Below are 15,792 nucleotides of genomic sequence, written 5' to 3'. Positions count from 1 at the left end.
TTGGAAGTTTTTTTTTGTATTTTTCTCATCTAATTTCTCTAAAATCCGGTAGGAATTTATTGAAATCACAAGTTTGATGAGTAACTGTCATGTCTCCAACTAAAGTTATAATAGTAAATTATTTTTTTCAAAGGTTTATACTATGGTGGACACTACTACGTCAGCAACAGGTCGACGGTTCTCACCCCTTTGGTCGATTAATAAGTTTCTGGCAACCGGAATAATGGTTTCCAGTAATGGTAAGGGATTGGTACTCCCAGGTCGGCCTGACATTAACTCCCTTCACAACTCGAGAACTTCCCACCATAACACAACCTGTACATTCTGTAACTTTATGTTACACTTGGCAGTTTCATTTAATGTATACAGGATAAGCTGTATTGTGGAATTATTACCTTAGATTACAGTGGTTGATTTCTGTCCTGCTCTACCCTCTACGTGGCATGAGCAGGTTCTCCCTTCCATAGTCGTTTTTCTCAAGCTTTCCACTGTATCAGCGGAGGGTGTACAGGATGGTGATCCGACAGTTCAGCTCGTTCCAGGGTTTGGTCTTTTTAGCTCTCAGTTATCCGGTTGCTTTCATTTTCCCACTCGGCGCCGACTCTGTTTCTTTTCCTTAGTTTTCTTCCCACAGACCGACTCCGTCTATCGTTCTAGGTCCTGAGCGAGTTGGTAGGCTCGCGGTTGCAGATTCATGGTGCCCTTAACGTATGAAGGAAAAGGGTAAGGCTCTACCATGTCATTTAAGATTCTTGTCGCTATAGTTTATTTTCGTTTAATTGTTTCCTCCAAATTTTCTGTTGGCAACTGATAACACCGTGCTTACTGCTTGCTGCTTACAGGAATCTCCTCAGAAGTCCGGAACTGCTCATGGTTGCGTTGCAGTGGGCACTTCGTCAACCTTCTTGGCCTAAGGTTTTTCGGGTAAGGGTTTTACCCCCAGATGCTAGCCTCTCGACTGAGTTTAGCTTTTTGGATTATTAGGACTGGCTTATCGGCCTGACTGCCTTGGTTTCCCAGTACCTTGTTGTCTTGATGGGGTAACAATGTGGCAAGATTAACAGTCATGAGCTGTAGTATCTAAATCCTGGTCTCTATGTCTGTGCGGAGGACTTGTTTTTCTAGAACATAGTTTTGAACAATGAATATGTTGATGTAATCATGTAATGTTTATTGGACTACACCATGGCTCCTCCCGTGGCTCGTCGGGTTGTTTATTGGACAAGTGCTGGGAAGCTTCCTTCAGGGGATATCCTGAGTGAAGCAGTCCTCCATAACTTGTTTTCTTCTGCAATGTTTTGACTGCTGATTCATTTTTCCTGCTATGTATTCACACGGACACTTGAGTTATATAACTTATTATAAATGGGGGTTGTTTTCTTGTTATAATTCTGCTATATGTTATAATGATAATTTCCACTTCTCACTTCCTGTTCAGATGGTTTGATTATTTAAATGCGGTAGCCTCTGACGGTTTTCCATTTGTCCTTTAAAGTTTAATCGAGATTTAACAGGAAATTCAACACTGTCTGTTCATAACTCATACGTCTGTGTTATGTGTTAATGGTTAACCCTGGTTTCACCCTTTTCCATTTCATTACCTGAATAGCTAATTCATGCATGCGAATTTTCGAGGTTATTCAATTATAGCAGAAGTTTTCTACTTTCTATATTCTAGAAAATCTGTTGTTTGCCTTACTATCGTTAATGTGCTTGCTTGCACGATTCCAGTATTCAACTATTAAGGTTCCTGTGGGGTCCTCCCTCAATTGCAAATCTGGAGGGGTTACTTCCCGTAATTTATTTGTCATTGTTGTCTGTCATTGGTTAGCAGTTGGTTATTTTATAAATGTAATTTTATATAACAGGCTTCATATCCCCAACCGAATTCTTTCTCCGGACTGACACCCATGACACTCGGGTTCCACACTTGTCATTCTCATGTAAAACCCTGTTCCATTTCTCTATTGTTTTTTTAAAATGGTGGAAAGACTATGATCGCAGTTTACATTGTACTCACCCTGCTAAGTTTCGGTTAATAGGACTCGAAACGTCCTCACTGCTATATGCCTACCACCCCCCTTAAGGGTCACTCTTCCCTCGTGCCAGGGTTTTCGGGGTCCAGAGCCCGTATGAAACCCTACAGTTCCACTACAGTTAACACTCGCTCTCGTACTCTTCTAGAACATAAAAGGGTTTTGATATCCTTGCCTTTTTTTTTTCTGAAAGCCAAGTTTCAAATATCAATCTGTATATTTTATTTTAAGAGTCAATTCTGTATTGAGTTTCAGTTACAGATCTCTCTTTCCTACGAAAAAAAAACAAAACTTATTCACGCACAACAGTTAGAAATTTTAGTACCTGAATTGTTTGATGTTAATTCGCTATTCCAACAGAACTATTCACCTTGGTTTCCTGAACTGCTTTGTCTTGCGAAACACTCCAGAAGCTGAGCCTTTCCTTATCTCCCACTTCTAATTTGCCACCCAACCTTGAGATTCGTCCTTCGGGACAAGAATCTCCCCCCTTGCTCTCTTGCAGGACCACTGTCCTCAACAAGATACTTGCACCATGTGCTTGGCTATCTGGTCATCACCAGACTTAGCCATCTGTTTCTTGTCCCTTTCTTTCTCACCAAGAAAATTGGAGACCCACATGGTGATGTGCTAGGTCTGATGAACCCCTTCTCGAGAAACTCCTGCACCTGCTTCTTGATTTCTGCATTCTCTAAAGCGGACAACCTATACATTCTGATGTTAGGCAATGGAGCATCTTGTTGTCAATTAATATCATGCACTATTTCCTTTTTGGGTGGCAGACTTTTAGGCTCTTGAAACAAGATATCATATTCTGAAACAACTTTTTCTAAATCAACTTGCTATTTAGCATCATAGCCCTCAAATACATTGGTTTTATCAGGTTTCTTTTCCTTTACAACCATGAGTAAAAATTGTTTGCATGAATTTACAATTCGTTTCCTACCCCGAGTTTATGATAGTATAATTATTCTTGAGCTTATGAGCTCTTACAATATATTCAATTCCATCTTTAATGAGTAGATACTTGTTCTCAACTCTATAGAAAATAGCTTTTCTATCATACAAGTAAGGACTTCCTAATTCTATCATACAAGTAAGGGCTTCCTAAAACAATTCCACATATATCTAGAGGAACTATATCTAACTCAACCTCATCTACAAATGCTGACCCAAAAGAAAACTTAAGTTTGCATTGTCTAGTCACTTGTAGTTGTGCTTTATCACATAACCAACCTAATGGATATGGCTTCTGGTGAGGTGTAGTCAGTAGTCCTAACTTCTTTACAATTGCTTCAGAAATTAAATTTACCTGTGAGCCACTATCAAAGAAAGTATCAATCTTTTGATGCTTGGAAATAACACGAATATGGAAAATCTCATGTCTTTTTCTCTCATTTTCTTCACTATTAGTAGATTGTGCAGAATTACTAGTAGATGCTTCAGAATTTTTACCTTTTATACCGGTGGATGCAATGGTTGTTTCATCTCATGAGTCCGACCCCAAATCCTTTTGAATAGTTGCAGCAATCTTCTTCTTTTTGCCCTCAAACTTCTTAGGTCTCAACTCCGAATGCAGAATCCAACAATGCTCATCATCATGCCCATCCTTCTTACAGTGAGTGCATGAATACTTGCTTTTCTATACAATGTTGGTCTTCCTCTCTTTCCATTTCTGTTTTCTTTTCTCCTTATTCTTGCTTGCAGTGGGTTTGGATGATCCCACAACTTCTGGGTTCCCATTCTTTCCTCTAGCTTCTAGATGCGTAGCTTACACAGATACCTCATCTATACTAGTGGGATTAAACATGAGGATAGTGTGCCTCATGTAGTTGTGTAGACCACCTATGTACTTCAACAGAGTCTTAGGTGAGTCTAATGAAATTCCTAGAATCAAAGCTCTTTTCCTAAATTCTTGGGTGTAACCTTGTACACTTTTCCCTTTCAATTGGCGAAGAGTTTTCCAGCTCATCATGGCTTGCTGCATGTAAGCTAGTGGATAGAACTGCTTTTTGATTGCAGAAACAAATTCACTCCAGACATAAAGAATCTTACCATGTTTCTTCATGTCAGCTTGTGTCCTGCCTTCCCACCATACCAAGGCAGTGCCTCCGAGGCGTAGGTTGGCCAACTAAATCTTACTCTTGTCTGAGTCGATACTCTGCACTCTGCAATAAACATCAATCTGTCTGATCCAATTATCCCACTTCTCTGCATTCAACTCCCCGTCATATATTGGTAAATCAAATTTAACATCTAATTTAATCAAAGATGTCTTCTTTTTATGTTCAGGGCTATTAGGAGGTGTGACAAAGTTTTCTTCTTTCCCTTTTCCTTTTGAGTGGTCATGGAGGAGAGATTCTTCTTCTCCTTTATCTTTGGAGTGTGATGAATTTACATCTTTACCTTTCTTAAACTCCCTATACATTTCTTCTACCATGGACCTCATGGCCAGAAAACTATCTATGAATTGGGGGTCTGGTCCCAAGGGACTTTCTTTTGACATTTTCTTCCATAGTTTACAAGGAAATTATGGACTGATATAACTGCTGGAAATACAAAAGATAAATCCTATAGATAACCCTTTAGTTTCCACTAAACACTTTTCTAAAAGACAGAGAAGTTCTCCACAATAGTTCCTTAAGCCAAATATTCAATCCCTACACAAAAATCTAAATAAAATTTTCTATTTGATCTTTGAAATGACTTTATGAAGTTCTACAATGATCTGTTATGACCACTGAAGATAGAGCTTTATCCACTTAACACACAATGCATATAATCTCTCTCACACACAAAAGAACCAACCTCAACTCGTCAAAACATTCTCCTATAAGTATTTTTCAAGAGCGATTAAAGTAGTAATTGCATGGAGAGTAATAGGGAGCTAAAAATCTATGTTCATATGTTATAGATTTGGTCCTGCTCATAGAATTTTCCTCCTTCCTCCTTGACTCAATCCACCACTATCTTCATTGAATGAGAGAGATATTTCCACTTTGATCATCCTTCTAGATGAAAAGCGAACTTCCTCGAACTATTTCACCATTTACCAAGTACAAAAACCATAGGACATACCCATGGAAATAACCTTAGTGCGCACATAATTTGGAAAATTCCACTAGACAGTAACACACCCTTTACTCATAGAACCTAAGTTTTAACATTAGTAATAGCTTGGAGAGGTCCGTTATAGCGCTTTGTCTTCCACTATAAACCTATATTACCTCATGAATTATGGGATTTAGATGAGCATCGATTCTTGGCTGATTTTCATCAAACAGTAGAGAAACAGAGACAAAAAGCTTGGCATGATCGCCACATGAAGAAGAAGTCTTTTGTTGTAGGAGAGAAAGTCATTTGACAGAATTTACGCGAAGGGCTCTCTTTAACGGAATATATTATTTCCTATTATGGGGCTCGTAGATGCCCAATTCCATATGAATTGATACATTTCAAAAATGAAAGAGAAGGGCCAGTATCTGTATGGATCACAAAGAGGTTACTGGCCTTATGACTTGCCGTTACACACCCACTATTGGATGAAATAGGTTCTGCGAGTTCAATTGGTTGAGTCTCAGGTGGTGTACCATATTGACGCGATCGAGTAGTGAATTTGATGTCACCTGAATCAATATGGAGGATGTTGTAAGTTCCTTTTCCAGACTGGGAAGGAATGGAAGGTGGTGTGGAAGGATGGGTTTCCAGTGTGGCCACGTGTCCTTGTGTTGGGAAAGGGTTCCTAATCATAGCTGGTTGCGAAGACGAGAGTTATGACTCAATTTCAAATATAAGCTAACCATCTAAAAACATTTAGACATTATGACAATTCACTAAAAACATAAATAAAACTCATTACAAAACATACGCTAAATAACATCAATAAAAACACTACAATGCCAAAACATATACCTTGCTTACAATAGTGGCTTACTGTAAAAGCTCCTGAAATAATACCCTTAGCAATCCACATGCTCTTTTCCCTATTTAAAAAAAATGTGTACATGCCTTTCCCTCTTAAAAGAAATGTGTACATGCCCTTTCCTTTTCATAAAACGTATGTATACCTAAAAAATTGGATTAAAAAATATAGAATCTTGAAAAATAACGCACTCCTAAATAAGATTTATGGAGTGATTACACTTTTAACTCCTAAAATCTATTCAGACTAAGTGAACCAACTTAAAATTATGGGTACAATGTGGATGGAGAAGTTAGGGGCCAATATATTGATATTTGTGCCATTCATTAATCCATTGTGAGGTCGATTGATGGTTGAATCAACAAGTAAAAACAATGTCGATTGATGGTTGAATCAACAAGTAAAAACATAAATGAATTTCTAAAAACAAGTTTTAGAATGCTAGGAAGACTAACATCATACGGGTAGGAGTTGTTTAAAGAGATAAAGAATTGATTGGATGGTCAAAAAAGGTCGGAATTTAGGTAAAAATATTTTAAATTTTTTTATAAAAGTAGTGTTTGAATCATGTTTTTTTATGGTGGAAATAGATTCACCACTATCAAAAATATTTAAAACATCTAAAATTTTGAAGTTTAACAACTATAATTTGAATTTACAAAAATCCTTGTCAAATTTTCTTTAAATATAACCAAAATTTCCATAACTTTTTGGACAACTCCTCTCTACACGTCATATGGATACGGCGGGTGATAGATGGTAACCGTTATATGTTGATTTTCTTAAATTTGTTGGTGGTGTTCTTTCAATCTGACGTCATTCCTCTTTACAAATAACGATCGGTTCCCGAAGTTTTCGGAATTTTTAATCCGTTTTTTCAAATTTTCTTTTATGAAATACGTGCACATTTTCATTTTTTTTGTTTTTACGAAAAAAGTCAATCTGAAGTCTTCGGAATTTTTAATCCGTTTTTATCAAATTTGAGATTCGAGAATTTCAATGTTTAGGGAAGATGAGATGTGATGTATGTTATTAAATGTTAAAAAAAAAATCAATTTTTTTATATTATTTTTAAAAATAAAATTATTAAAAAAATAATGTATATTAATGTTTTAAAATTTATGTTAATTTATTTTAATATTACTTAAAAAAATATTTGGAATGAAATTTTATGATAATTTTAAATTTATTGAACATCTGGAAAAATTTTATGATAATTTTAAATTTATTGAACATCTGGAAAAAATAGGGGTTTATTTTTTAATGTGCAGATTTTATTATTCTGTAATTTTTTTTATTAAAATATTTTATTTATGACTCATAAAATTTAAATATATAAATTAGTTATTAATATATTTTAAATTGGAAATCAAAAATTATATATTAGTGAAATAAAATATTTTCTCATACATAATTTGTTTTTTTATTAATATGGATTCTATATTAAACATTGAACAAATTATAAATCTATTTTCATATTTTATATTTTGAATTATAATGTAGCTATCAATAAAATAACTCAATCAACATGTGTATATTTTTTTAATATAATATATGTTGAATTTTTTTTGTTATTATATATATATATATATGAAATATTTATTCAACATGCATAACATTAGTATTGAGATATTTTTATTCATTATTGATACTAATTTTTTTTTTGTCATTAATATGATTTTTAAATATCACATTTCAATTGAAGACAGAATGTTTTAAGTTATTTAATTTTGAGTTTGAGTGTCCCAAAAAATTTTCATGGGCCTAATTTATTTATGCATTCAAAGCATTTTAAATGACAAGAAATCACAATGTTGCTTGAAATTAAAACTACAAGTTTAAATATGCAAAGTTTGAGTGAGGGCATTGAATTTATGTATGCATTCAAAACACGGTTTAATTAACAAGAAATCACAATCTCTCAGAAATTGTATGACTGAATTCTAATTAAAAGGTCATTTCTTCTATATTAATGTATCCTATCAACTCTATATAAAATAGTAAAGAAATTACACCTCTTTCCACTACAAAAACCACAGACTTGAAAAAATTGTGGTGAAAATGTCAATTATTCAAAAGAAAAATTGGGCAAAATTCTAATAATTGAAAAGTGTGTCACTCATCCAATAATTCACATTACATAACGAAAATAAGTGTGAATGACGAATATATGCAATGCGTGATAGATTTGAGGATCGCATAGATTTGGTCACCCTCTCTTCACAGTGATCGGCACCTATCTCTTGTTACTGTAAGTATGACTTTTTAAGGCTTCAGCATTGTACTAGATGGTTGGTACTAGGGGAGAAGACTATGCAAGTATCAAAAAATTTATGTACAAAAACTGTTTTAAAAATAAATAATTCAACGTATGCTTCCTTTTAGTTATTCAGTTGGTTGGTTCCTTACTGTGTGTTGCATAAGGACTCTGACAATTGAATTGAACGAACCACACAATTATTTAATAACCCTATATATGAAATTTCAGTATTTATAATCGTTGAAGTATTCTCTTTTAACTCATCTAACCCACTGACTTTATAATTGAAAGGACAACACAGTTAGCTAACCCACTGACTTTATAATTGAAAGGATAACACAGTTAGCTAGTGATCATTATGAAGTATCATTGTCTCTGTAAATGTTTAATTTGTAACATTTCAGTGGCAGTGTATTTAGACTGGGGTCTTGTTAATCAAAATGTAATTGAGATATTATACATTAAAAAAAAACATTAAATATTTAATTGTTTTAAAAAAAGAGATTTATTTTTCATAAATAAAAATTTTGAAATGTTTATTAATGGTTGAGTGTAGTAAATTATTATAAAATTTGTTATTTATTTGGTGGTTTATTTACAAAAATAAAATAACTACAACTAGCAATTGTCCCAAAAGGTACAAAGAGAGGCCGATAGGAATAGTAAAAGGAATAGAGTTCTATAGATAGTCAAGCATATATATAAGTTGAGTAGTGAGGAAGGCAATAACCACGTTGAGCATCATGTACGAGTACATTTGATATTAAAAGAACAAAACCAAAACCAAAGCATTCATATCAATATAGTAAGTGTAGAATGCGTTCATACTTAAAGGTCAATAGATTGAAAAGATTATTGGCAACACGTTTTTTTTTAAGTAAAAAGTAAATTACAACGTTGTACATGGTAAATGAAAAGTGGCGAAATTTGTGATTTGCAAATATTAAAAGAAATCACTTACATTACTAGTTGACACTACAACTAAAACATTAACGTTATTTAAATTTTGAAACCGATTTTAAATTCATGTATTGTATTTTTCAAAGTATGTTGGGAAATCTTGTTAAATAAGGAATGCAATTGGTAGTATAACCAACTTGTCTGCAATAATTATTAACATCACACCATACAAGTATCTGTAGACAGCAGTAACGCTTAGTCATGAAATTGCAAACAGAGATAAGCTCAGAACAGCCAAAAACTACTCCAGAAATTGTAGATTCAAATTATTGTAAAAGCAATTAGGCCTTGTATTTGGGCTTACGAAATCAATTATGTAATCTGCGTATATCCTTTCAAAAGAGAAATATCGCCAACCAATGTTGCTTAAGGAAGGATAACCAGTTCTCTGACAAGGTCTTCACAACTGCTGTTGCATCATTGTTAGTGTCAGAGGCAACAAATTTGTTCAGAGCAGAGTTGCCTTCTTCTTTCTTAAACCAAAATTAGGAAACTTTCGTATTAATCAAAAAGATGTTGTAGGAGAGCTAAACAGCAGAAGTACATTGTTCTTTGAAATTCCAGATAAGCTAGGCATTCGAGCTCCATGTCTAAAATTCCCAGCTTACAAAAGACTACTAACAAAGATTTCCAACAGTTCACACAAGTATAAATCCTGTAATAGCTTGCTAGTATTAGTAAAACTTTGAGATACATTAGAAAAATAAAAGATGTTACAGCTGTCAGCTTCTCCCATTTCTTGGGTAGAGTGCACTGGTTCCAAATCTCCTATTTTCATGGCTTCAAGGAGCTGCCACACAGTGTCTTCTTCCCTGATTTCTCCAATCTCTGCAGAGTGCAAGTTTATGTGATTGGAAGCACCTGAAATATCATTCTGACTTTACTGTGTGCTTCTTAGGAAAGCACATTCCATTTCCAACTGCATCACCCTTTGATTCAAATGGGGCAGAATCCTCATAATAGTATCATTCTGTGAAGAAATTTGATGATCATGATTTGTGCACCTGAAAGTTTCGCTTGACCTCTTCATTATAAATATACAGGACAATCTCAGAATTGATGTGCTCAGACAAAGGAGAATAGGCTTGAAAATGCTGAAAACCTGACCCAACTTATATGAAGGTTTGCCACTACAAATTTAAGTCTCCCAATGCAATAAATCCGAAAGGAAACCTGAAAATCCGGAGGAACTTGTAGTCAAAATGAGCCAGAGGTGAAATGTACAGAGGTAGCCAGAACTCTGAATAGAGCTTAAGATGAAAAGGACAGAATCCCACTTGAAACCAAAGCCTTGTTGCAGAGGATGACGAAGCAGAGTGTTTTTTGTTGATGAAGAAGGGGAAGGTAGATTATTCACTTTAGGGGGTATGTGATGACAAGTATGCAAAAGGGTAGAGGCTATAAAGAAGAGATTAAGGATTTTGAAGATGGAAGAGCAAGCATTGCCTGGCAACACTTTGATTGAAGCACTTGATGCTTTAGAAGGGTCCATAGAAGCAATATTGAAACAATGAACCCAAATGAGGTGTGAACTTTTATTTCCTTGAGGAGATTTAAAACCTAGATTTAGATTTCTGTTAAAAAAATTATCATCTTATCTACCGCATTTTGCATTTTTAGAATTATGTTTTTATTGTGTGTGTGGACAGGAAGGATATCATCCAACATGAAGCAGGGGTAGTTTGTATTAGTGAAGTGCTTTGAGGAGGTAATCAACCACCTAAAGAAATAGATAGCATCCTGAGAATGATTGGCACAGGGAAGTGAAAATGAACCCCATCAGAATGCCAAAAAAACATCAAAACATGCAAGAACAAGCACATGTGGGTGAAGGAAGCAAACCCAAAACATTAAAAAAGATATGGCAAAGGTATGGGCAAGTATTGAGCATACATCCCAGTTGGAGAAGAGATCCTGGATTTCGACAGTCTCCGAGAGACTAATGCATCTTTAAATGATGACTGAATGAAACCCTAGATACAGTCCAGCCAAGGCAGAACACAACTACATCTCTGAAGAATAGTATGCTTCCGACAGATGCTTGTGTGATTTGATGAAGACATAAATATTGCACATTCTTGATGAGAAGAGGAGGTTGCGTGGCCTTTGTTAATTGAAGAAGAGGGGAAAGATATTTTTTTCGAAGGAAACCTTGATATTTAAAGGATGCCTTACAGAAACAGGAAAATTTGGCCATATGCTTCTTGAATATCACCACTATAAACAAATAATAATGTATTTAAAGTTAGCAATTGTCTATGAAGGGATACGGTACACAAAAAAGACTTCAACTTCATAACATGTAGCAATTGAACCTTACAGGACCGTTGGGCTGGAATATAACCTTTATTAGCTCTTCAAGTGTACTAATTTCTGACATATATTCTCTTCATCACTGCAGGTTACTGAGAGAGGAAGGCAGGAGTGCCATGTACTTGGCACTGTTGGTAAATTTTCTGTCATCTGGAACTTCCGGCAAGTAAAAAACAGCGACATGTGTGTTACAAGGGCCAGAATGGGCTAAAAAGCTGCTATTGCTAGAAGATTGTTCCAAAAGATGAATCCAGTGTGGATAGCAAATTTATGCATGACAAATTTGCTATTACAAATTCTCCAGGAGCTCCACTTGTGGTTGCAACACCAAAGAAAGTGAGCTCTTTTAGCATAGCATCTTAACAATAACATCCATTTCACACTAATCATGGCGTTGAGCAATTAACTTAAGTGATGAACTATAAACAGTTGTACTGGCTTGTGCAGATCCTGTAATGTTCAAACAATTATTTCGGTCAATACTATATTCATTTGTTTATGTTTTAGCATAAGCTTTCTGTAAATATGCAGTTTGTTTCATTCAACAATTGTTTTGATCTTATATGGAAGCTTGCAGGAATTGGGGATTTTGTTTAACAATTTTCATATCAAATGAAATATGTTGTGCAATTGGCGATCTAATATGTTTGATTTTATATGAAATTATATGAGCAATTGGGGTTTAAGTAGTAGTTGGAACTATGATGGGGTGTATTATTCACGTTTAGTGCTGCTGTATCGTCTGTCAAAACGAGCCTATTCAATAGGAAAAAAATCTGCATGATCGAATCCTGATAGACGCTCTGCTCTCTGGGAAGGGAGTTGGGAGTTTCCGCCGGATTTCTTAGCCGGCTTTCCTATAGGACCCTTTTTTCAAATTAGTTTTCAGATTTAAGACATTGACATAAATATGAAAGCATTATGATGGGCATTGCATCGTATATTCAGTTCTTGCCTATCGAACATAAATGGGATGTGTAGCAATAGACATTAAAGGGTAGATTTTGGTCTGTGCAACAATGAATTATTTTGTTTTGCTGAGGGAGACAAGTGTTAGAACACTGCAGTAGGTATTACATCGGTTACAAATTGCTATTAACTGAAGTTAATGATTTTATCTCTGGATGGATACAGGATGCCAATAACTGTGTATGTGCATGAGAGGGATGCTGATGGCCTCATTGCCATTGCAGAGTATGGTCAAGATTATGGGAAGGGAAATCCGGTTAGTGTTTTGTATCATGGATTTGGGCATTATGATGCCTTGCAGATTCGTAATGACTGAACTCAGTCAAAGGTGTAGGGTAATAGGCCAATTTTTCTAAATTTTTTAATCCTATGGAAATTTTAAGAATACAGACAGAATATCAATAAACCTGTGAATTTTCACATGCAATCGAAAACAAACCCATGTACATGGAATCTGTTGTATAGCTGAGTGATGAACAGGAGCTATTCTGCTTGTAAGTCTGTGTAACTAAGCAATTGAGAGTTTTAGAAAACAGAGTAATAGCAGTGTGCAACCCATTGTGTGTGTCTGGAGCAGCTTTGAAAGCTGAACATCCAAATGATATAAAACTCAAGTTTGTGTATGTGATGGAAGGGTAAAATGCTGACATGGTTTTGTTGTTTAATGTAGAAGGAATCTTGCCATCTGGGCTGTAGTGGAGAAAGCCGCCTCTCTTCATAACCAAAAAAGACGCAGCAGCAATACTTGCATTCAACAGACCGATGGATAGAATGAATGAAAAGAAATTGAACACAGAAATAGAGAATGCAGATAGTAATAGACAGATTTCAGGTGGAGAAAACCCTCCTATGGTATAAGAACTCCACAACCAAATAGATCCCCGGTTTGCAAGTTTGTTTTAATCATACTCAAAATCGAATTCATAGGCATTTATCAAATTGCAGATTGCAAGTTCCAACAGAGACATATATGAAAGAACATGCCATGAGTCAACGAAACAACAGAAACCGTGGATTTAAGGAAAACGTCCTAAGCAATATTATAATGCATCAACTATATTCTTTGGGTATTGATGGCGTCAAATGATGAAGAAGAATGCCTGTCTTGACTCTTGACTTCGATATATGCTATTGGCTCCTAATATTGCACAGGAATTCAGTCTGAAGAATTTAGAATCATATAGCTCATCCCAACATGTTTACAACGCATATGCTCAAAATCAACCATTGCATTTGCCATGAAAGTCCAGAATAAGCAAATAAGACATACTGATGGACATCTTCACGAAATTTATCATACTTCTTGAAAAATCATAGTCAGTAAACAACCCAAATACTGAATAGCATGTTACATAACAGAAAAATTCATATACTGATCCATGGAAGTGAACCAGCTATATAGCCATGGATCCGCTCTTATGGTCCTATGAATACCCAAAAAATGACTAAAAAGAATGATTTAGCAATACCCACGTAGCTTGTGGAGGAGAAGATGCATCAGGCCATCAACAAACCCTATAAACTGCAAGGCAATCTTTTTCAACCATCATGGGGATGTCTCAGCTGATGTACTCTTCTTACTTTATTAACATATATATACACCTAAGCATCCAACACTGTAAACTGAAATACAGAGCAAATCTCTGAGCCGTGAGGCTATCAATGCATCATGGATGTCTCAGAAAGGGTCTTCCATTAGGAGCCAGTGCTACCTCATATTTGCCACTGCAGTCATGAAGGCATTGCTCTGCATGGTGGAACGCTCGTTTGAAGACACCGAAACCAAACAAGAGACCTATCAGAACAGCCAGAAAAATAAGGCATGAACACACCTTACAAATAGTGCAACAACACATTTTTGCAGATTCCTGGTAACACTAACTGAATGTACTTTATCACACTCTCCGTGTAAATCCTTTCACCCACAAAGCTCTGGTCAATGCAAGCTCCCTGCTTATACTTCGCCCAACAATTCTCTAATCAGTTATAAAGGCTCCCCGCCCTTCTGTAATTAATGTCTGGTCTGGGATAATGAAAATTCCTATTAGTTTTTCCGTAATCATGACCTTGAATTTATAAGCATTCAACGTTTGGGGATAAAGCTACGCATTCATGCCTCAGGACATGGCTTTCCAACTGCACCCTTTCGTAGAAGAGGGAACATATGCAATTGTGTATGTTTCATGGAGGCTAAAAAAAAGGCTTGTACTAATCTAGTATTGCGGAGAGTTTGAATAAGATAACAGTCTATAACCACAGAGAAGATAGGTGGTTAAGGCATTATTGTGGAACAAAAAATTTTCATATATAAATAAACATCCAAAGACTAAGAAAGAAGCCATGAACAAACTTGCCTGGAGCGATCACCTCTGTCACGGCTAAACTTGCAGGTAAAAATAGGCTGATGATCCTTGCGCTTGCAAAATGTGAGGACTGTCTTCAGGGCGTCAGGGATTTAGGGTAAAAATTGACGACGTGATGAAAGCTACCTGCAGCGAGTTGGCACCAGGGGTCAAAACCCTAGCTGTAGTGGAGAAAGCCGCCTCTCTTCATAACCAAAAAAAGACGCAGCAGCAATACTTGCATTCAACAGACCGATGGATAGAATGAATGGAAAGAAAATGAACACAGAAATAGCTAGCGATCACCTCTGTCACAGGTAAAAATGGGCTGATGAACTTTTGCTTGCGCTTGCAAAATGTGAGGACTGTCTTCAGGGCGGCAGGCTGTCGAACAAACTGGAAAACAAACCGTGAATCACAGACTGCTCTAACATCCAAAGGAACCCCAGAACAGTTAGACGACGCCGCCATTCCCTCGCAGAACATTAATATCCACGACGCCACTCCCTCAGAACTGTTCCGCTCGTCCCGCTCTACCCGTCACACGAGACTGAAAACCCCCTGGTTTTGCCTTGCGGAACGCCACTCCCTCAGAACTGTTCCGCTCGTCCCGCTCTACCTGTCACAGGAGACTGAAACTGTTCCGCTCGTCCCGCTCTACCTGTCACAGGAGACTGAAAACCCCCTGGTTTTGCCTTGCGGAATCCAGCGGCCACGTGTCAGCTTGAGGGACAAAGGGACGACGAAAGTCCCTTTCAAAGGAAGGCCTATCGGCCTAAAGATAAGTGTATATGTTTTGGAAGAGATTTTACAATTTTAATTTGATTTTCAATAATCATTAGATAGATGATAGGGGTTTAACTTTTATAAAATATTTCTAAATATATGCAAATCAAGGATTAAGATTTATTTCTGAAGTAGTTATGTCTTTTTTCCCTTCTAATTAAATTCATTAATTTAAAAATTGTCATATGAAAACACTGGTTTTTT

The 15,792-nt window shown here is 36.0% G+C and overlaps 1 long non-coding RNA gene and 1 pseudogene across 5 annotated transcripts; one reads left to right on the top strand and one right to left on the bottom strand.

The window, feature by feature from the left end:
- The first annotated feature begins 415 nt into the window (after positions 1-415).
- LOC149253931 (OVARIAN TUMOR DOMAIN-containing deubiquitinating enzyme 4 pseudogene) lies at positions 416-12,776 on the top strand (annotated as a pseudogene). The gene is made up of 3 exons (XR_016265481.1): positions 416-723; positions 843-924; positions 12,626-12,776. The product of XR_016265481.1 is annotated as an OVARIAN TUMOR DOMAIN-containing deubiquitinating enzyme 4 pseudogene (transcript).
- LOC149253930 (uncharacterized) lies at positions 9,828-15,572 on the bottom strand. Of its 4 annotated transcripts, XR_016267116.1 has the most exons (5): positions 15,464-15,572; positions 15,109-15,421; positions 14,815-14,949; positions 13,934-14,483; positions 9,828-11,941 (listed from the first exon to the last, which is right to left on the bottom strand). It is a non-coding gene; the product is annotated as an uncharacterized LOC149253930 (long non-coding RNA). The 4 variants fall into 4 exon arrangements; XR_016267115.1 differs by having other exon boundaries at positions 11,878-14,483; positions 15,109-15,572; XR_016267114.1 differs by lacking the exons at positions 9,828-11,941; positions 13,934-14,483 and having other exon boundaries at positions 14,858-15,007; positions 15,109-15,572.
- Positions 15,573-15,792: the final 220 nt, after the last annotated feature.

This window comes from Pinus tabuliformis, chromosome 7 (genome assembly GCF_031772625.1).
Source record: "Pinus tabuliformis cultivar Carrire ecotype Pingquan chromosome 7, CPIR1, whole genome shotgun sequence".
Classification (NCBI taxonomy): Eukaryota; Viridiplantae; Streptophyta; class Pinopsida; order Pinales; family Pinaceae; genus Pinus; species Pinus tabuliformis.
The sequence above is the reverse complement of the archived record's forward strand: the minus strand, read 5'-3'. Positions and strand labels throughout refer to the sequence as shown.